This window comes from Adiantum capillus-veneris, chromosome 3, assembly GCF_014529385.1.
Source record: "Adiantum capillus-veneris isolate H3 chromosome 3, ASM1452938v2, whole genome shotgun sequence".
Lineage (NCBI taxonomy): Eukaryota > Viridiplantae > Streptophyta > Polypodiopsida > Polypodiales > Pteridaceae > Adiantum > Adiantum capillus-veneris.
Genome location: NC_140933.1, coordinates 5,065,836 through 5,084,382, shown reverse-complemented (window position 1 = coordinate 5,084,382; position 18,547 = coordinate 5,065,836). Strand labels below are relative to the sequence as shown.

At 44.1% G+C, this 18,547-nt stretch overlaps 1 protein-coding gene and 1 pseudogene across 1 annotated transcript in view; one reads left to right on the top strand and one right to left on the bottom strand.

Moving 5' to 3' along the window:
* LOC147460442 (uncharacterized) overlaps window positions 1-18,547 on the top strand; it is a 67,192-nt gene that overhangs the window by 10,194 nt on the left and 38,451 nt on the right. The gene's annotated exons all lie outside the window — the stretch shown is intronic.
* Window positions 13,719-14,477, bottom strand: LOC147460443 (uncharacterized; annotated as a pseudogene).

The following is an 18,547-nucleotide window of genomic DNA, read 5'->3' as shown; positions in this document are numbered from 1 at the left end:
AAATTCTAAAGATTGAGGCCTTTGCAAATTGGCTTATAGGAAATAAATGTTGGCACACAAAAGTTAGTGCTGAATTTTTTCTATAGAATTAACGTAGGGTAGCCTCAGCACTAAAGGGCACGGGAAATTTTTGAAGCTCAAGCGGTGGGATCCACGGCAGCGAAGTCAAGACACGGCGATCGAGACGCGCGCAACCGTAGGATGCCGAGGTAAACTAGGACACGAAATGGTAAACTTGGACAAGCAGGGGGGGCTGTCCGAGTTTATTTATCATTATTTGGTTTGCCCATATGTCAACTTCCCCGTCGCGGGTGTAGCAGTTAAAGCATTGGGCTCTCATGGCGATCGCGCGGGTTCGAGTCTCTGAGCCTGCTATCGACGCCCATTTTTTTCCGCCATCCATCCGCCTCAAGATTCCCCCTTTGGACCCCCACCGCGGATCCCATCTCTTTTCTCCCGTGCCCTTTAGTGCTGAGGGTAGGGTAGGGAGATCCAAGCAAAAGTAGTGTAATAATGAAGAAATTCAAAAACACAAGCAATTTCTTTTGAAGCATCAGCAATTAAGGGCCTTTGAGAGAGTGTTTGTGTGTGTAGCACACACACACATAGAAACAAAAATTTCACACCAACAAGGGTGCTTCCTATGTAGCGTAACGAGAGCAAGGAAGCTTATAATATGTGTGTGTATCATAGGTGGGTACACACACATTGAGCATCAAAGGGGAAAACCACACACACACACACACGTGTTTTAGAACATGTGTAACTCTGGCTTCGCATAAGAAGAGAGAGGAAGGTGTGTATGCTTTTGATGCATGCACACACAAATAGGGATTCTTTTGGATTGCGGCATCTGTGGTAGTTTTTTGACATCCAGTTCTCAACATTAGCATCACTGCTTTTGGAACTCGTTCGGTGTGTTAAGTATGGAGCCTGATTTACCCTTGTAATTTTTTGTGGTAAAAGCGCACATTTGTAAGGCCCCCATTATGAGGAGAAGCCATCGTGCGTGAAGGTAAATCACTCACCTGAAACCAAAATTATCACAGTCAAAAACCAAGGGCAACTTTAGGGGCCTCTCCGGAATATTCCTTTTCGCCGGAATTTTATGGCCGGACGTCGGCCGGAAAGTGGTCGGAAAACAACCGCCGGTGGCCGGTAGTCAATGGCCGGTGGTCGGTGGTCGGAAGTCTATGGCCGGTGGTCGGTGGCCGAATTCAGTGGCCGGTGACTGAATTCAAAAGCGGACTTGTCTTCTCAAGGGTGGCCACACATGGGCGGATTGGAGGGTCCGATTTGGACTTATCTACACAAGGGCGGCTACACATGGATGCCTCTCATGAGAGAAGGCAGCCCTTTTGGCCTATAAAAGGAGGCCATTTCTACATACATTTCATAGTGTGAAGTTGATGCAACAAGGTGAGTGTGAGGTGGTGAGAGTGAAGCAAGGCGGGAGCTCCATTAAGGGTATAATCCCTTTGTAAACTACTTCTTGTTTTGAAGTACTAAAGCCATTGAGTGGCTGCTTTCCCGTGGACGTAGCCCACATTGGGTGAACCACGTATATCGTGTGTACTCTCTCTCTCTCTCTACTCTATAATCTCGTGTATGTAAATCTGTCTCTCTCCATTAAGTAATCTACTCAATTATCTATTTAGCTACGTCTTATTTCCTAACAACTGGTATCAGAGCAAGGTTTACTCGTAGCTAAATTATGTCAAGGAAAGGATTCCTTGAATTGAGTGGGAGTTATGGCGGAGGAAGGGAAGCTCAAGATTGAGAAGTTCAACGAAAAAAACTACCAACATTGGAAGATGCAGATTGAAGACTATCTCTACCAGAAGGACCTCTATTTGCCACTAGGCGGTCTTGCGAAGAAGCCCGCAACAATGGCAGATGAAGCATGGATTGTCTTTGATCGAAAGGCACTGGGAACAATCCGGTTAAGCTTGGCGTCAACGGTGGCCTTCAATGTTTCGGAGATGAAGACCACGGAGGACTTGATGAAGTCACTTGACGACTTCTACAAGAAACCATCGGCATCCAATAAGGTATTTCTTATGAAGCGCTTGTTCAATCTAAAGATAACAGAGAATCGTTCAGTTGCAGAACACCTAAATGAATTTAACACAAACATAACTCAACTTCGATCGGTGAAAATCAATTTCGATGACGAAGTGCGAGCTCTCCTTATACTATCATCTCTACCGGATAGTTGGGACAGCCTTGTGATGGTTGTAAGTAATTCTATTTGTGGCACAAATACTCTTAAGTTTGATGATGTTGTGGGTGTTCTCCTAAGCGATAAAATATGAAGGAGAAGTATAGGAGAATCATCAAGTGTTGCACTGTCAGTGGAAACAAGAGGAAGGCCTAAGGAGAGGTTCAAAAACCAAAAGGGTCGTGGTCGCTCAAGGCAGAGCAAGTCACGCACAAAGTCAGTTCTTGAATGTTGGAACTGCGGCAAGAAGGGCCACGTCAAGAAGGATTGCTGGTCCAAGAAGAAGAAGGAGACAGAGTCTCAAGACAACAAGCCAACATCGGAGGCCAATGTGACAGGTAAAGTAGAGCAAGATACTCTAATTCTCTCATTAGACAATGTGTCTAATTCCTGGATAGTAGATTCCGGGGCTTCATTCCATGCAACACCACACAAGCAACATTTCCAAGACTACACCAAAGGTAATTTTGGGTATGTATACTTGGGAGATGATGAAGCTTGTGAGATTGTCGGCAAAGGTACAGTTTCTGTCAAAATTGCTAACGGAAATGAATGGAAGCTTAAAGATGTTAGGCATGTTCCTTCTCTTCGCAAAAATTTAATCTCTACAAGACAATTAGACGATGAAGGTCACAACATTGCATTCGAAAACAAACGGTGGAAGATCTCAAAGGGATCTTTGGTGGTTGCCAAGGGAGAAAAGGTCGGTATACTTTACTTGTGTACTGTTAGCACGCAACCTTCAGCTTGTGCAGCAACTACAGAAGTTGACAGTGCAGTGTGACACTACCGGCTTGGGCATATGAGTGCGAAAGGAATGCAAATCCTTCAAACAAAGAAGCTTCTACCAGGTTTGAAAGAAGTGGACTTAGAGTTCTGTGAAGATTGTGTTTATGGTAAACAAAAGAGGGTAAAATTTCAAAAATCAGGAAATGAAAGAAAAAATAAAAAACTTGAGTTGGTTCATTTTGATGTTTAGGGTCCTGCAAGTACACCATCACTTGGTGGCTCATTGTACTATGTAACATTCATAGACGATGCGACTAGAAAAACATGGGTTTATGTCATGAAGAATAAATCCGATGTATTTTCCATATTTCAAAGGTGGAAAGCCTTTGTGGAGAATGAAACAGGTACCAAGGTTAAATGCCTCAGATCCGACAATGGAGGTGAATATTGCAGCCAAGCTTTTGAAAGCTTTTGTGCTAGCAATGGCATTCGGAGGCAAAGGACAACCCCAAGGACACTCAGCAAAATGGTATTTCAGAAAGGATGAACAGGACAATCATGGAGCGAGCACGAAGCATGTGGCCACATGCAGGCCTACCGCTTGAGCTTTGGGCGAAAGCTATAAGTACGTCTGTGTACTTAATCAATCGGTCACCCTCAACGGCATTGGATGGGGGAGTTCCAGAAGAGGCATGGACAGGTAAACCGGTGAATTATGCATTTCTCAAAGTGTTTGGGTGTGAGGCTTTCATGCACATAGATAGAAGCCTAAGATCAAAGCTAGATGCAAAGTCCAAAAAGTGTTTCTTCATTGGCTATGGAGAAGCAGACTTTGGGTATCACCTATGGAATCCTGAAGATGGTAAAATCTTAAGGAGTAGGGATGTAATTTTTAACGAACAAAATATGTACAAAGATTACTTGGAAAGAAAACAAACAAAAGAAACAGGTGATGAGTACATGGAGCTTGAGGACGGTGAAGACTCAAGGACTGCAAACGGTGACAATGTGCAACAACGTCAACCAAATGAGGAGCCTCAATCTATTCCCTGAAGATCTACAAGAGCAAGTAGACCTCCAGAAAGGTTTGTTCCTTCTTTCAACCATCTCTTGATCTCAGATTTTGGAGAGCCGGAATCATACGAAGAAGCTATGCAACATGAATCCAAAGAAGAATGGACGAAGAGCATGCAAGTGGATGGACTCACTACATCGCAACCAAACATGGGAGTTGGTTGAGTTGCCTAAAGGTAAGCGGGCACTTCAAAACAAATGGGTGTACAAGCTGAAGGAAGAAGAAGGTGGGAAGAAAAGGTACAAGTCTAGGCTTGTGGTAAAAGGTTTTTCTCAAAAGAAAGGTATTGACTTCAATGAAATATTTTCTCCTGTTGTAAAAATGAACTCAATTAGGCTTGTCTTAAGCCTTGTGGCTGCTCATGATCTAAATCTCGAGCAAATGGATGTAAATACGGCATTCCCTCACGGTGACTTAGAGGAGGAAATCTACATGCTTCAACCAAAGGGGTATGAAGTAAAAGGTAAGGAGAAAATAGTTTGCAGATTAAAGAAGAGCTTGTATGGTTTAAAGCAAGCATCAAGACAATGGTACTTGAAGTTTGATCGATGGATGTTGGATCATGGATTCACAAGATGCAACTCCGATCACTGCGTCTACACGAAGAATTTGGGAGATGGGAAATTCATCATCCTAATGTTGTATGTTGATGACATGTTGATTGCAAGTGCTAACATGCAGGACATCAAAGACCTAAAAGAGAAGCTGTCTAAATCTTTTTCAATGAAAGATTTAGGTGCTGCAAAGAGGATACTTGGTATGAAAATATCAAGGGACAGGACGAAGAAGACAATAAAGCTATCTCAAGAAGATTACATCAAGAAGGTACTAGAAAGGTTTGCAATGCAAAATACAAAACCAGTTTCTACACCTTTGGCTGGTCATTTTAAACTAACGAAGGATATGTGTCCAAAGACACAGGAGGAGATAGCCTATATGTCTAAAGTTCCATATGCTGCAGCGGTAGGTTCTCTAATGTATGCTATGTCTGGACAAGGTCAGACATTGCACATGCAGTGGGAGTTGTGAGTAGGTTCATGGACAACCCAGGTAAAGAGCATTGGCAAGCTATGAAGTGGATACTTAGGTATCTAAAAGGGACAACAACAAATGCTTTGTGTTTTGGAGGAACTGATATTTTTCTAGAAGGGTATGCTGATGCAGATATGGCAGGTGACAAAGATACTCGAAGGAGCACTACTGGCTATGTGTTCACGGTTGGAGGCACAGCAGTAAGCTGGGCTTCAAAGCTGCAGAAAGCGGTTTCACTTTCTACCACGGAAGCAGAGTATGTAGCAATGGCGGAGGCAAGCAAAGAAATTCTGTGGCTTCACAGATTCTTAGAAGAGCTTGGATTCAAACAAGACAATTGTGTCTTGTACAGTGATAGCCAAAGCGCTATCCATCTTGCGAAGAACTCAGCCTTTCATTCAAGGACAAAGCACATTGAGGTGAGATATCACTTCCTACGCACTCTTTTGGAAGAGGGACAGCTAAAGCTAGGAAAGGTGCATACAAGTGAAAATCCTGCAGACATGTTTACAAAGGTGGTCAACAAGGAGAAGTTGAGCTTTTGCTCAGCTTCAATCGGCATTCAAGGATAAGAAGCCAGAATGGAAAGCAGTCACAGGTTTGTTTTGGAGATCAGTCTCCAAGTGGGAGATTGTTAAGTATGGAGCCTGATTTACCCTTGTAATTTTCTGTGGTAAAAGCGCACATTTGTAAGGCCCCCATTATGAGGAGAAGCCATCGTGCGTGAAGGTAAATCACTCACCGGAAACCAAAATTATCACAGTCAAAAATCAGGGGCAACTTTAGGGGCCTCGTCAGAATATTCCTTTTCCCTGGAATATTATGATCGGAAAGTGGTCGGAAAACAATCGTCGGTGTGGCCGGTGGCCGGTAGTCAATGGCCGGTGGCCGGTGGTCGGAAGTCAATGGCCGGTGGCCGGTGGCCGAATTCAAAAGCGGACTTGTCTTCTCAAGGGCGGCCACACATGGGCAGATTGGAGGGTCCGATTTGGACTTATCTATCCAAGGGCGGCTACACATGGCTGCCTCTCATGAGAGAGGGCAGCCCTTTTGGCCTATAAAAGGAGGCCATTTCTACACACATTTCATAGTGTGAAGTTGATGCAACAAGGTGAGTGTGAGGTGGTGAGAGTGAAGCAAGGCGGGATCTCCATTAAGGGTATAATCCCTTTGTAAACTACTTCTTGTTTTGAAGTACTAAAGCCATTGAGTGGCTGCTTTCCCGTGGACGTAGCCCACATTGGGTGAACCACATATATCGTGTGTACTCTCTCTCTCTCTCTCTCTCTCTCTCTCTCTCTCTCTCTCTCTCTCCTCTATAAGCTCGTGTATGTAAATCTGTCTCTCTCCATTAAGTAATCTACTCAATTATCTATTTAGCTACGTCTGATTTCCTAACAGGGTGAGTGCATTGACTTTCAGCATTCTTTTTTGGCATCGGCTCTCCTTGAGGGCCATTGACATTGGATTTGTCAAAGAAACTAATATCTAATTCTCCCAAATGATTTTCTCATGTTAAACTGATCATTTAATATGGGGAAGTACCAGGGGAGTAAAAGCTAGAATATTGGTAAGGCTGCCACACCGGTCTCTGCAGGGATCCAAAGGAGAAAAAATAGGGATCCAAAGGGGGACAATCTGCAAAAGAACAATGTGCTTCAATGGGGCTTAAAAGGCCTAAGGTTCAGCTCCATTAAGACTTCCATATACTAAGGTTCCTAATTTTTAATTAAATTTTCCAAAGGCCAAAGTAGGGGAAATTGGATGGTTATGGGAAGACTTAAAAGTCTTCCCACATCCCTAGGAAGGAGAGGGCGAGCCCTTATTGTAGGGGATGAGCGAGAAACACACACACACACACACACACTCCAAGGCTCCCCCTTTACACAAAGGGAATATTGGACACATGTCAGGCTCCTAGCCCAGTTGCCCCCAACCTCCCCTCAAATCCTACTGGATGGCCATAGAGGTGGAACAATGAGAATTAGGCTAGAGTAAAGTTAGTCTAATCAATTTATAAAAATTCTTGATAAAAGAACCAATAGAAATTAAGCTCCCTGGAAGACTATTGGACAGTCTACCAAGGGGTCCAATGAGCATCTGGCAACCCAATGGCTTGCCTGATTCCTATTGGCCAGAAGACTAAGAGGCCCAATGAAAGTTTAAATGAATGATTTAATTACTTAAAGCTCTCACAAAAAGGAAAAGGGGGACACTTGTCAAATGGCTATCAATTATGCTTCTAATTTGTGATTGGCTAAGCTTTACAAGAGCCAATGGGAGGCCAGCATGACCAAGTACCAAGAGGGGTCGACCAAGATGAGAGAGAGGGCTGCATTTTACTCTAACACAATGCTACACACACGCGCACACACACACACACACACATAACTCATGTGTGCAAGAAGAACTACATCTCCTTCTCCAAGCATTGATAAGTAGAGGTATACACCAACAACTCTTGGCTATGGAATGCAAATCCAACCAAGAGCCAAGCTTCAATGGCATGCTCATCTCCTCTACCATGCTAATTACTAAGCTAAGCTATGCTATTAGAGTGATTATGTGAGGAGAATACTTATTTCTCTTAAGATACACCTTCTTCCTCTCAATCTATCCTCATTCCCTGCTAGCTCTCACCATTTTTGAAGGTGTGTGAGGTCTTGGGACTGAGGCTAGGGACACTAGGTGTGTTTTTCAAGCATAATTTGGTGCATGAAGCTTCCATCTTCATTGCACCAATGATTTTTGTCAAGGAACACAAAAATTATATTATACAAAAGGCTCCTTTGATGGGAGAAGCTATAATACAAAGCCTTTATGGAGGGGGGACTGGCTCCATGTAAATCAGGTCCTCAACTATTGTCAATTGTTCTATTTCTCTCTCTTTTCACGTATTGTCAATGCCAAATTAGTTAGGTGTAAATTGCTATGTTGCTTTCTCAAATTAAGTACTCTCTCTATGCTCATTAGGAACTTGTTCTTAATGAAATGCTCACTATGTTATCAATTTCTAACACACACAAGTTACTAGTGCATTAAATGTTACATTGGTATCAGAGCTATTGGTTTCTCTTTTCTTGCTCAAGAAGAGAGGTCCTCAAGCTTGCTACAAATGGTTGGTGTTATATATTGCAAAAAAGTAAGTAGAATAGGGATTTTTCATCCTGGAAGCACGCCTACTTTATGCACTTAATGGGGATACGGTCGAGTAACTAATGATGCCCCTATGCTTGTGAACTATCTTGTTTCTAGGCTTCAACAAGCCCTGGGCAACCCATCCCTCCAAGGTGAAGTGCTATGGCAATTGCGCATCCATGGTATTTTCCAAACTCCCCACCAAGAAGAGAGAGTGCCTAGGAAAGCTCCTGGTGAGACTTCCAAAAGAGGACTCTCTCCGATAATGGAAGAAGAGGAGGATCCGTACGAAGGGCTCAACAATCTACTACTTGATGACTCATCTCCCTCTCAAAGGAGAACCCAAGTTTCAATGGTAGAGGCCCCACCAAAAGAACGAGAAAAAAGTGAGTCTCCTGCCACCTCGGCGGAGATGGCTCCACGAAGACGGCAAGAAAAACGCTCTCCAACACCCCCTAAATGGAGAAGACCATCGCATAGTTCTCTACACCATAATTCAAAAAGGTAAGAAAGAAAACAAGAGAAGATAAAGGCAAGAAAGAGGTCACCCTCTTCTCCATCTTCTTCATCCTCCTCCTCTTTTGAAGAAAGTAATGGTGCAGATGTCTGGTAAATATCTGGATGAGCAAGGCAAAGAAGACAAAGACCCAAAGAACCCCCCAGACACCCAACAAAGATATATGATAAGTGCAATAAGGACCCCCCAAAACCCAATGAGAAAGATGGAGGGAACTTAGAGATAAAGTAATGTGCTACATGTCCGCTGCCAGGGAGCGTTGGAGTGGTTGGAGTATAGACACACTTGCAAATAACAAACACGACACATACATAAATATGGTGATGATTGGTAACAAAATGTTATAGTGAATGCTTGTGAACCTGCACAATGAGAATATACACAAATTGTGTTTAAACTATGATGTCTGAGCGTAAATCGCTTTTACAAATATTTGCTTTGTTTTTATATCAAAATGTAGCGAGACAGAGAAAACTTGGCTTTGAAATCGATGTGTCGAAAGTCAAAACTTGATGGCGAGGCTCAAAGTGATTCTCACAACCCTTGAGGATTAAATTTTATAAAGCTTCAATATTTTTGTTAAATTACAATTTTTTACGGAAGTTTGCTACTACGAGTGGCTATATGAAAATGATAGTGCATGAAGTGTGCGAATAGCTAGAGGCAAGGAGTCTTCACTTTAATGGTGATCGTTGCGCCGTCACTTGTGCGATTTGACGATAGTCCAAGCTTCGATGGTGGACGTCTTTGTAATAATGCTTGAAATCTATCAGTGAAATCAAAAACTAGTGGGAGGACACCTCTCACCGTTTGACGGTGAGCCACTTCCTCCTCTTTAATTTGGATGCAACTTCGCTCTCTCTCACTCACGCTTTGGCACTTTAGCGCTCTCTCTCGACTTCTCTCTCTTCCTCTCGGATCCGACACTGAGAGAACTTCTCTCTCTCTCTCTCTTCCAATCTCTCTTTTTCTCTCTTTTAAGCCCATACAAAGACTCTATCTCTCTCTTTCTATCTTTTGTGGGGACCCTCCCTTGAAGGGGGTTAAATATATCAAGTTATTGGTTCTCTTTTTATAACAAGGCCGACACTAGCGTGTAGACGGCTGCACTGCCTGCTGTTAAAGAGAGAGAAAGAGAGAGAGCTCTTGACTGCGTTGATCGGCAGAGCAAAGCAGAGAAACACACACACGCACACACACACACACACACACACACACACAGAGAGAGAGCTGCTTTGAACGGCAGAGAGAAAAATATAATCTATTTTTATTAGGGACCTTAAAAATAGCCTGAAAAGGCCTAAAAGAAAGCCTAAAAAATGTGTACACAAATTGATAGGCATCACCCCTATATCACTACCTGCAAGCAAGCAGTGCCAACAAATCAAGTCTGCAAAAACAGAGAGCGCTTTCTCTCTCTCTCTCTCTTTCTTCATCGTCAACACAGGGAGACCCTCGTAGGAGCTTTCCCTCTTCCTTTCAATTTTGTTGCAGCCCACAAGGGCTCGCTTTTTCTCTCCTTGTATGCTGCAGAGAGCTACAGGCTCTCTTTCTCTCCCTTGTTCGGTTTCACCCAGAGAGACTCTCTCTCTCTCCTCGTTTCTTGGCAACCCCTCTTTCTCTCTCTCTGGCTCTCGGCAGCACACAAAGGAGCCCCCTTTCTCCCTCGGCTATGGCTCACAGGGCAAAGCCCTTCTCTTTTTCTCCTTGTTCACAGCAAGGCTGAGCCCTTGTCTCTCTCGCCAAGACCAGAAGCAGGCTATGGCTTACAGGGCAAAGCCCTTCTCTTTTTCTCCTCGTTCACAGCAAGGCTGAGCCCTTGTCTCTCTTTCTTTTTCCAATACAGAGAGATGATTTCTCTCTCCCTTTAATTTAATACAGACAGTGTCTCTCTCTCTAACTCTCTTTCTCCTTTTGGTAACCTACAGAAACCTTCCCTCTCTCAGGTTTCGACTCGAAGCAGGGCAAAGCCCCTTTCTCTTTCTCCCTATCTTTCTCTCTTAGATTCAACAAACAGAGAGGCTCTCTCTCTCTCAGACAATGCTCACAGCGTGCTCTACTAAGCAGCCGGCAAAGCACAAATGGAACTCCATCTCCCTCTTCTCTCTCACGAGCAGACACAAGCCCCCAAAGGCATCCCTTCATTTTAATTTATTTTGTTATCATGCCTGCTCTAAAAACTCCAACCTTATAACTTTGTAAATGGAATGAGCGCTGAAATCAAAATGTAAACTACAGGAAGCATTTTGGTATTCCATGTTGATCTGTGTCGCGACCATCATTTGCAACCCTTCTGTAAAATTTGAGTTTCTTGAGCACTGCAAAAACAACCAACCTTCCTCGTCCAAGATTAAGCACGGTAGCTCAAACAATCACAATATTGACAGTGATAATGCTGATGCAAATAAATGCAACACAGTGGCGGTGACAAAAGTGCGTATGCATGTCATGGTGCAATGATGTGGGGATATAAAGATAGCATTCGCTCTTGAAAAAAAATGCAACACTGGCGTCCTGTGAGGAAAACTAGCCTGCTAGTGTGAACCCAGAATCTTTGGTTAGACTGGTGCCTTATCCATTGGGCTACAGAATTATAAGCAAATGGCACAGGTCAATAGTGAGAAAGTGATATCAGAAAGGTGCATAAGTCTACGAGTCATGGATAAGATGAGGAAATCAAATGTGGTAGGGTGGGTGGTTTGCAGACTCCTAAGATGAATAGTTAAACCCTCAAATTCCAAGCATGTTTCACCCAACTAGATGAAAACTGAATGTTGTGTGAAACAAGCCCGTTCTACCCAAGATGCAACTAGATAAAACTGAATGTCAGCAAGCGGAAAATACATGAAAAGGTTTGGAAGCATCTAGTGGCTTAAGAATAGGGGCCTTAGTAAATGCACTTTTAAGGGAAGAAAAAGAGGTCTCTTGAGGTGTCCCCCAAATAAACTTTTGCTCAACCCTCAAAAGGGTATTAAGTGGTAAAATAAGATGAGCCATATCTTTAATAAAGCGGCTATAATGCTTAGCAGCCCCAAGAAAAACCCTTAACCTGACGAACAGTGGTAGGTGCAAGAAATGCAAGGAGGGCTTCAACCTTTGTAGGGTCCATAGCTATCCCATGTGCACTAATAAGGTGTCCCAATAAAATTCCATAGGAAACTCCAAACACACACTTGCGAGCATTCAATGCAATGGACTTCTCTCGACACTTTTGAAACACATAATGGAGGGCTTTAAGAAAATTCGCTCGAGTGGTCCCCATGCCTATGTCATCCATAAATATTTTGAGAAAGTCTATAAGGTCATCACGAAAACTCTCATGCTTATACTTTTGATAAGATGCCTCAGCATTGCATAACCCAAATGGCATGACATGATATGCAAATGTCCCAAAGATGGTGGTAAAAGTGGTTTTAAGCTTATCTTCATCAGCACCCATCCATAAATCCATAAATCTCCCTCCCAACTAAAGCATCTAAAATCTGATCAATAAAAGGCAAAGGGTAATAGTCTTTGATGGTAGCCTTATTAAGTTGTTTATAATCAACACATATACGAAGCTGTTTATTTTTCTTAGGTACAAAAACAATAGGGAAAACCCAGTCACTGTTATCCACGGAAAAGATTAACCCAACTTCTAAAAGTTTTTTTATCTCCATATAAACCCCCTCTCTATAATGCTCCGGCAACCGACGTTGACGTTGATGCATAGGAACAGCACTAGGCTTAAGTACGATGCGATGCACAACTAACTCGGGTGGGAAACCTTTCAACTCCGTGTAATCCCATGCAAAAATGTCTTGGTACTCCTGACATAAACAAATAACCTCCTCCCTTAATGGTGACTCTAAAGAAGGTCCCAAAAGTACAACTTTGTCCTCCCCTTTTATAGGAACCCTCATAGTGTCTTCCTCTCTATCCAGAGGTGGAGTCTCCACGTTTTCATCAAGGGTAATCTCAATAGCATCAGGGTAAATACAATAAGGAGTGGGTGTACAAGAAGAAGTAGAACTACGGTCATCATCAGCATCACTCTCAATTTTTGAAGTAACCCTAGGACTCGTAATAGAAGAAGGGTAAGCTGGCAGAACTACCCGTGAAGATCCCCTACCCAACAACAACTATCCTCTAGGGATATCAATGACGCAATCCGTCCACCATATCCAAGGTCTCCCCAAAAGAATCTGGTACTGCCCAGGTCCCGGGCTAAGCCGCAAAACATAACAATCAATTTCCACAGTTCGGCCTGCCACAGTAATGGGCAAACCCTGGATGAAACCCTCAGCACTCATAGAACGATGATCACCCATGTGTAACCCAGTATAACAGGAACCCCATTAAAAGATAACCCAAGCTATGAAAAGGTTGTGTAACTCAAAACATTGACGCCCGACCCGCCATCAACTATAGTATGTGGGATCACAAGTTGATGGATCATGCACTCCACTCGGGGACACTCTCGCTCGACAAGAAGGGAATCCACCTTTTGAACAGCACGAAGAATAGGACTCACCCTCTTTGAAGAACCCAAATCTCTGCAGTACCTTCTCAAAAGGGCACGGCTAGAAGGAGAAGTGAGAAGGTATTGTGGTAGGGACATGGTAAACTCCACTTGATTAAGAGCAGCAACAAGATCAAAAGAAGGTATAGGAGGGAATAACTTACTTGGGGTAGGGTGAATACGAACATGACGAGGTTCGGGCAAAGGGTCAGGAATGGGAACAACAACACGGGTGGGTGAGTGGGTAGCAACATCGAGTGTAGGGTCTCTCTCCTCCTCAACAATTTTCTCTTTTCCCTTTCGTGTAATGGCATGCACAGGCAATGCAACAGAATCAGTCATATTAACTGATGGATTATTGGTTGTTGTGGGTGCCAAAATAGAAGAAGCCATGGTTGGAGCACTAGGAGACCCTCTTTGTAAAAGTGTCCAACTAGGCCTGGTCTCTCGTTCCCACTACGATGGTTCATGGGGCCTGGCGGTGGTATTGTATGATTGCTATTCATCATGTGACGCATCTTAATATAACAATTTTCTTCAATATTCCCCTTTCCCAAACATCTCTCATAAGTGCATATGATTGTGGGATAGTCTTTGGAAAGATGGCCAGGTACGCCACAAGCACGACACACAATCTTAGTGGGATTAGGCTCAGGACGGCGAGTGGACAGCAAATTTTGTTGGCGCTTCAAAAATTTCACATCTAGAGTCACAACTTTCATGTCTTCATTTAATTGGTTTATGTAATTAGTCATCATTTCTTTCAAGTCCACGGTCCTAGATGCAGTGCTCTCATAACCATCCCCACCCTTGTATGTATGGAAGGTGCAGTGGTAGAAGTAGATTGAGGATAAGTCACAAAAGGTTGGGGAGCCTAAGAAACTCGCGCCAGGAGATGTGGAGAGGTGGATGAAGAGGAAGTCTCTATAACAAGTGTGGGTGCTGGGAGTGAAAGACGCGATGATGTAGCTTGAAGTTGGAGTGGGGTAACAGGTGGTAATTGCAGAGGTGGTGTCGATTGTAATTGAGGTACATAAGATGGGGCTGGTAAAAATAAACTAGGAGTGGACATGGGTAAAGAGTGTGGTGCTAGCCATGGATAATACTATGGAGATGGTGTCGCAACTAGTTGTGGTTCATAAGCGCACCTGTAGTAACTCTCCACATTAACAGCAGACGTGATAGCAGTATTTAAATCTTGTGGAGCCTGAGCCCTCATTAAAATTTGAATACTAGGATGCAACCCCCTAAGAAATGGTTCCATGATGGTAAGCGGATCAATGTTAAAAGTGGGAGTATAATGGTTGATAAAATTCATGAACCTGGTGGCGGCTTGCTCAATGATTTCATGCGGATAATTTTGCTTAAAGGAGCGTAACTGCTCAAAAAATGAGGAAAAATTTGGAGGTTTGCGAAAAGCGGCTACGAATTTTTGCTCAAAATCGGCAAAACTAGGAGTAGAATTTGCTTGCTGCTTGGAAAACCAATTCGAAGCTTCCCCTTTTAGTGTGGTACTAAAATAAGTCATTACATGTCCCTCCTCAACAATATGCGACGTCAAACAAGCAATTTTAAAATTGTTTACATGGGCTGCAGGATCTTTTAAGGGCGACCCATGAAATGTCCGGAGTGGGATGAGTGGTGCATCAGGGCGAGCGAGATTAGTTGGTAACACTAGGGGTGACTCGATTGCAAAGGGTTGAGCCATGATGGGAATATGGACAGAAAGTGAGGTACCTGACGGACCTTTCCCTGATGGAGTTGATACTTTTGGAATCTGTTTTTGTGAAGGAGTTGCAGGGCTAGAATGCCCTTGTAATGCTTTATTCCTTTTCCCTTCTATGATATCTCTTAGCTCGCTCACTCTCCCTAAGATGTTCTCGCCACTCTTTATCAATGTGCATACATCCCCTTCCAACTAGGTTCATGTCACGGAACCTCGACTAAGTCAAGGTCCCACCGGGCATGTCACTGTCTGGTAAATATCTGGATGAGCAAGGCAAAGAGGACAAAGACCCAAAGAACCCCCCAGATACCCAACAAAGATATTCGATAAGTCACTACAACAAAAAAACGTGTTATCGACGCGGCCCGTCGCTATACGCGTCGCTATCCGCGTCGCTGTGAAACCAGTCGCTATTAGAGACGCGCATAGCGACGACCATAGCAGAAAAAAATTTTATTGGGCAGAGGGCAGGTAGCTTGGCCTGTGCCCAGTTAAAAGATGGACAGAGCCACAGCCAGACTTCCTGCCCTTTGCCCAAGAAAGCGAGCAGCACCAAAATATCAACCATGCTCCTGCGCGCAGAAATTTTGGCAAAGTTCCCTTTGTTTTTACATAAACTTTTCAAAAAAAAACATATCATGTATACGCCTCCTACATGCTATCCATGTAGGATCTCACATGAGATTTAAGGCCAATGAAAGACGTACCAACTGAAAAGCATAGCCATAACTTAAAAGCATAACCATAACCGGCTATAACCACTTTGATCAAAACCATAATGCAGATAACCATAACCATAAACAAAATTAACAATAACCATAAGCATAACCAGAAAGAGAAACAATAACTGTCTATACAATGACAATGACAATGACAATGACAATGACAATAATCATAACCATAAGGGAAACAATAACTGTCTGAACACTAACTGTTTGTACAAAAAAGAGACACAGAAGCGTGTCTGTGTCTCACAAAGCATATAGATGAAATCTGGTCCACTAATGACTAGGCGTCGCATCCTGCACATAGGACAACTCACAAAATTAGTATTGATATTACTTCACATATACTGACTTAATTAAATCAACTCACACATATTAACATCTCACCTCAAGCGATCAGCGAGACTGTAAGGCCTCCCAGTCTACAGGCTCTACTGAAGCTTCAAGATCATTCAGTACTTCATAGATACCTCTGCGATATCCATCTGACTCCTCCTCGCGTGATGGAGCTCGATGCATCGCAAGATTCTGCGTTTATACAAAAATCAAAGTAATAAGAATACATGATTCATTGCGTTTTAAAAAACGCCATAGTTAAAATTGGATTAGAAACTCACAAACTCATAACGAAAGGTGTCGAAGCCTCCGCTGCCAAGATGAGATGTCCCCCTAGTCATCTGTCGTACCTGCGCGGCCTCACGCTGCTGTCTAAACCGCGTGGCCGCTGTCCGCTCATCCTCCCTGATCTGCAGCCACGTCTCATGTGGGATGCCCGAAGGCTTCAGCGAGCCGGTCCTGAAAGCCTTCCGAGCTGCATCTCGTCGATGTTTGATGGTGTCCCGTGCAACACCCTTGATCCACTGCACCGAAACAACGGAAGAACCCGGAGCAGGCTGGTACTCTCTCAGGATGGTCTCCACTATATAAGTGACTTTTTCCTTTTCTTACTGATCCCAAGACATCAGAATGCTGGTCGAAAACTGCAGCTCCACGAGCTGGTGAATCCGCTGTCGCATCTCAATCCCGACTCTATCCATGTCAACAGAACCATCTCCCCGTACGGTATAGAGCTTGGAGGCACTAGGATCGTGTGCCCCCCAAGGTGTCCAAGGTGTGCCAAGAGGTGTGTCGAGAGGTGTGCCTGGGTAAGACGGGGGTCGTGAGCGAGGAGGGATCGAAGCATCTGTGGACCCTCCTCCACAGCAACCACCACCTCCACCTGACGATCGCCGAGATCGGCGAGTGCGCCTGTGCTGCGGAGATGAGGACGTACCCGCCTCTGCCCCACCCCTAGGTGTCGAAGCGGCCGTGATGGGAGAAGAAGGCGTCGTACCCATAGGCATCCTGAACCTCGTAGGCGTCCCCCCCCTAGGCGTCAGACCCTCGGGTGTGAATCCCGGAGGCGTAGTACCCGTGCCTCTGGCTACACAGTACTGAGAAGCCTCTGCCATCTGAGCAGGCGTCATCCGTGTAACGAAGCCCATGAATGCATCTGCACTCATGGAAGCGGGATCTAGAATCTCGTTTGCCATACTAAAGTCCTGCACAAAGAAAGTAAAATAAAGCGCCAGAACACAGTTGTTTAAATTAACTTTAAGCTTAATTTTAAATCAAAGTCTTCACACAAACACTTACATGCCTAGGCCTCGACGAGTGAGGCATCATCGATAAGATCTTGCATCGTATCATCGTCTATCTCTAATTGCAAACATAACTCTGCCCCAACTCGTTCTAGCAGATTGTCTTCATCCATTGCATCTTCATCTACAAGTGTCAATTCTGGCTCGTCTGCGTCATCCCTCGTATATCTGTCAGCTTCCTCTGCCATACCTTCGTCCATCTCATCTAATGTCACAGTAGTATGGACGTCGTCTGACTGACTTTCCTCGAGGAGATCTTGCCCTTCAAATACTTGTTTATTTCTTGGAGCAACCTGAACCACAAACCACCATTGTCGCTCTCGAGGGTCCACAACAAAGACCACTTGCTCACAATGTTCGGGGAGAGCAAATGTGTCGCTCGCATCTGTCCAAGTCTTTGTAGAATCTATTTGCACAAGTTTGTTTCCATCTCTACGTACCGTTGCATTGCAACCAGAAGTAATCACCTTGAACCACTTCACATCCAACAAAAACATCTCAAACCGCCTGAAGCTTACTTTCAGGATATCTAACACCAGACCACAGTAATCCAGGTTGCTAGTGCTCTCATTTGTGTCTCTAGCACTGGCCCTGCTCTTTTGCATGAAACTAACCATTACCCCACTGTCAAACGTGTTTCTTCTGCTGTCAATTTTTTGTGTTCTAAAATGCTTTCCATGCGACCACAGTGCCATGTATGTATGATACTTCCACTCACATCCAATAGCCAGCTCTTCCTCTTCTAGAGATATGGGTTCTCCGATCTGTCGAGCTGCTCTCACTGTCTTGTCCAACCATGCCATTGTAGGGAATTCAGGTAGAGGAGCGAGATAGTCTGGCAAGGGTAAGCCTCTAGTCGTTCAACTTCGCCTGAAATCCTGTCGCTCTAGATTGCGTCTCTCTTTCTCTTCTTCGTACCTTTCAAGCCATTTTTGCATCGGCGCTGAATTTAGTATACAGAACTTCATGATCTTTTCTCGCATGGCCAGGTTCATTTTCTTCGGCACCCCTTGCCCTTGCGGCTCCTCTCCCACCAGTCTTGCATCCTCCTCATCGCTCCACAGTCGAGGCATTTCTGGGTCAGAAACGGATAGAAATTCGGTCGCCAATACAAGAGACTCTTGCACCAGCCATCCTTCTTCCATGCTCCCCTCTGGACGCGCTTTTTGGCGAACAAAACCCTTAAGTGTTTTCATGAACCGCTCTAGAAAGAACATCCAACGGTTGTGGACTGTAAATCAAT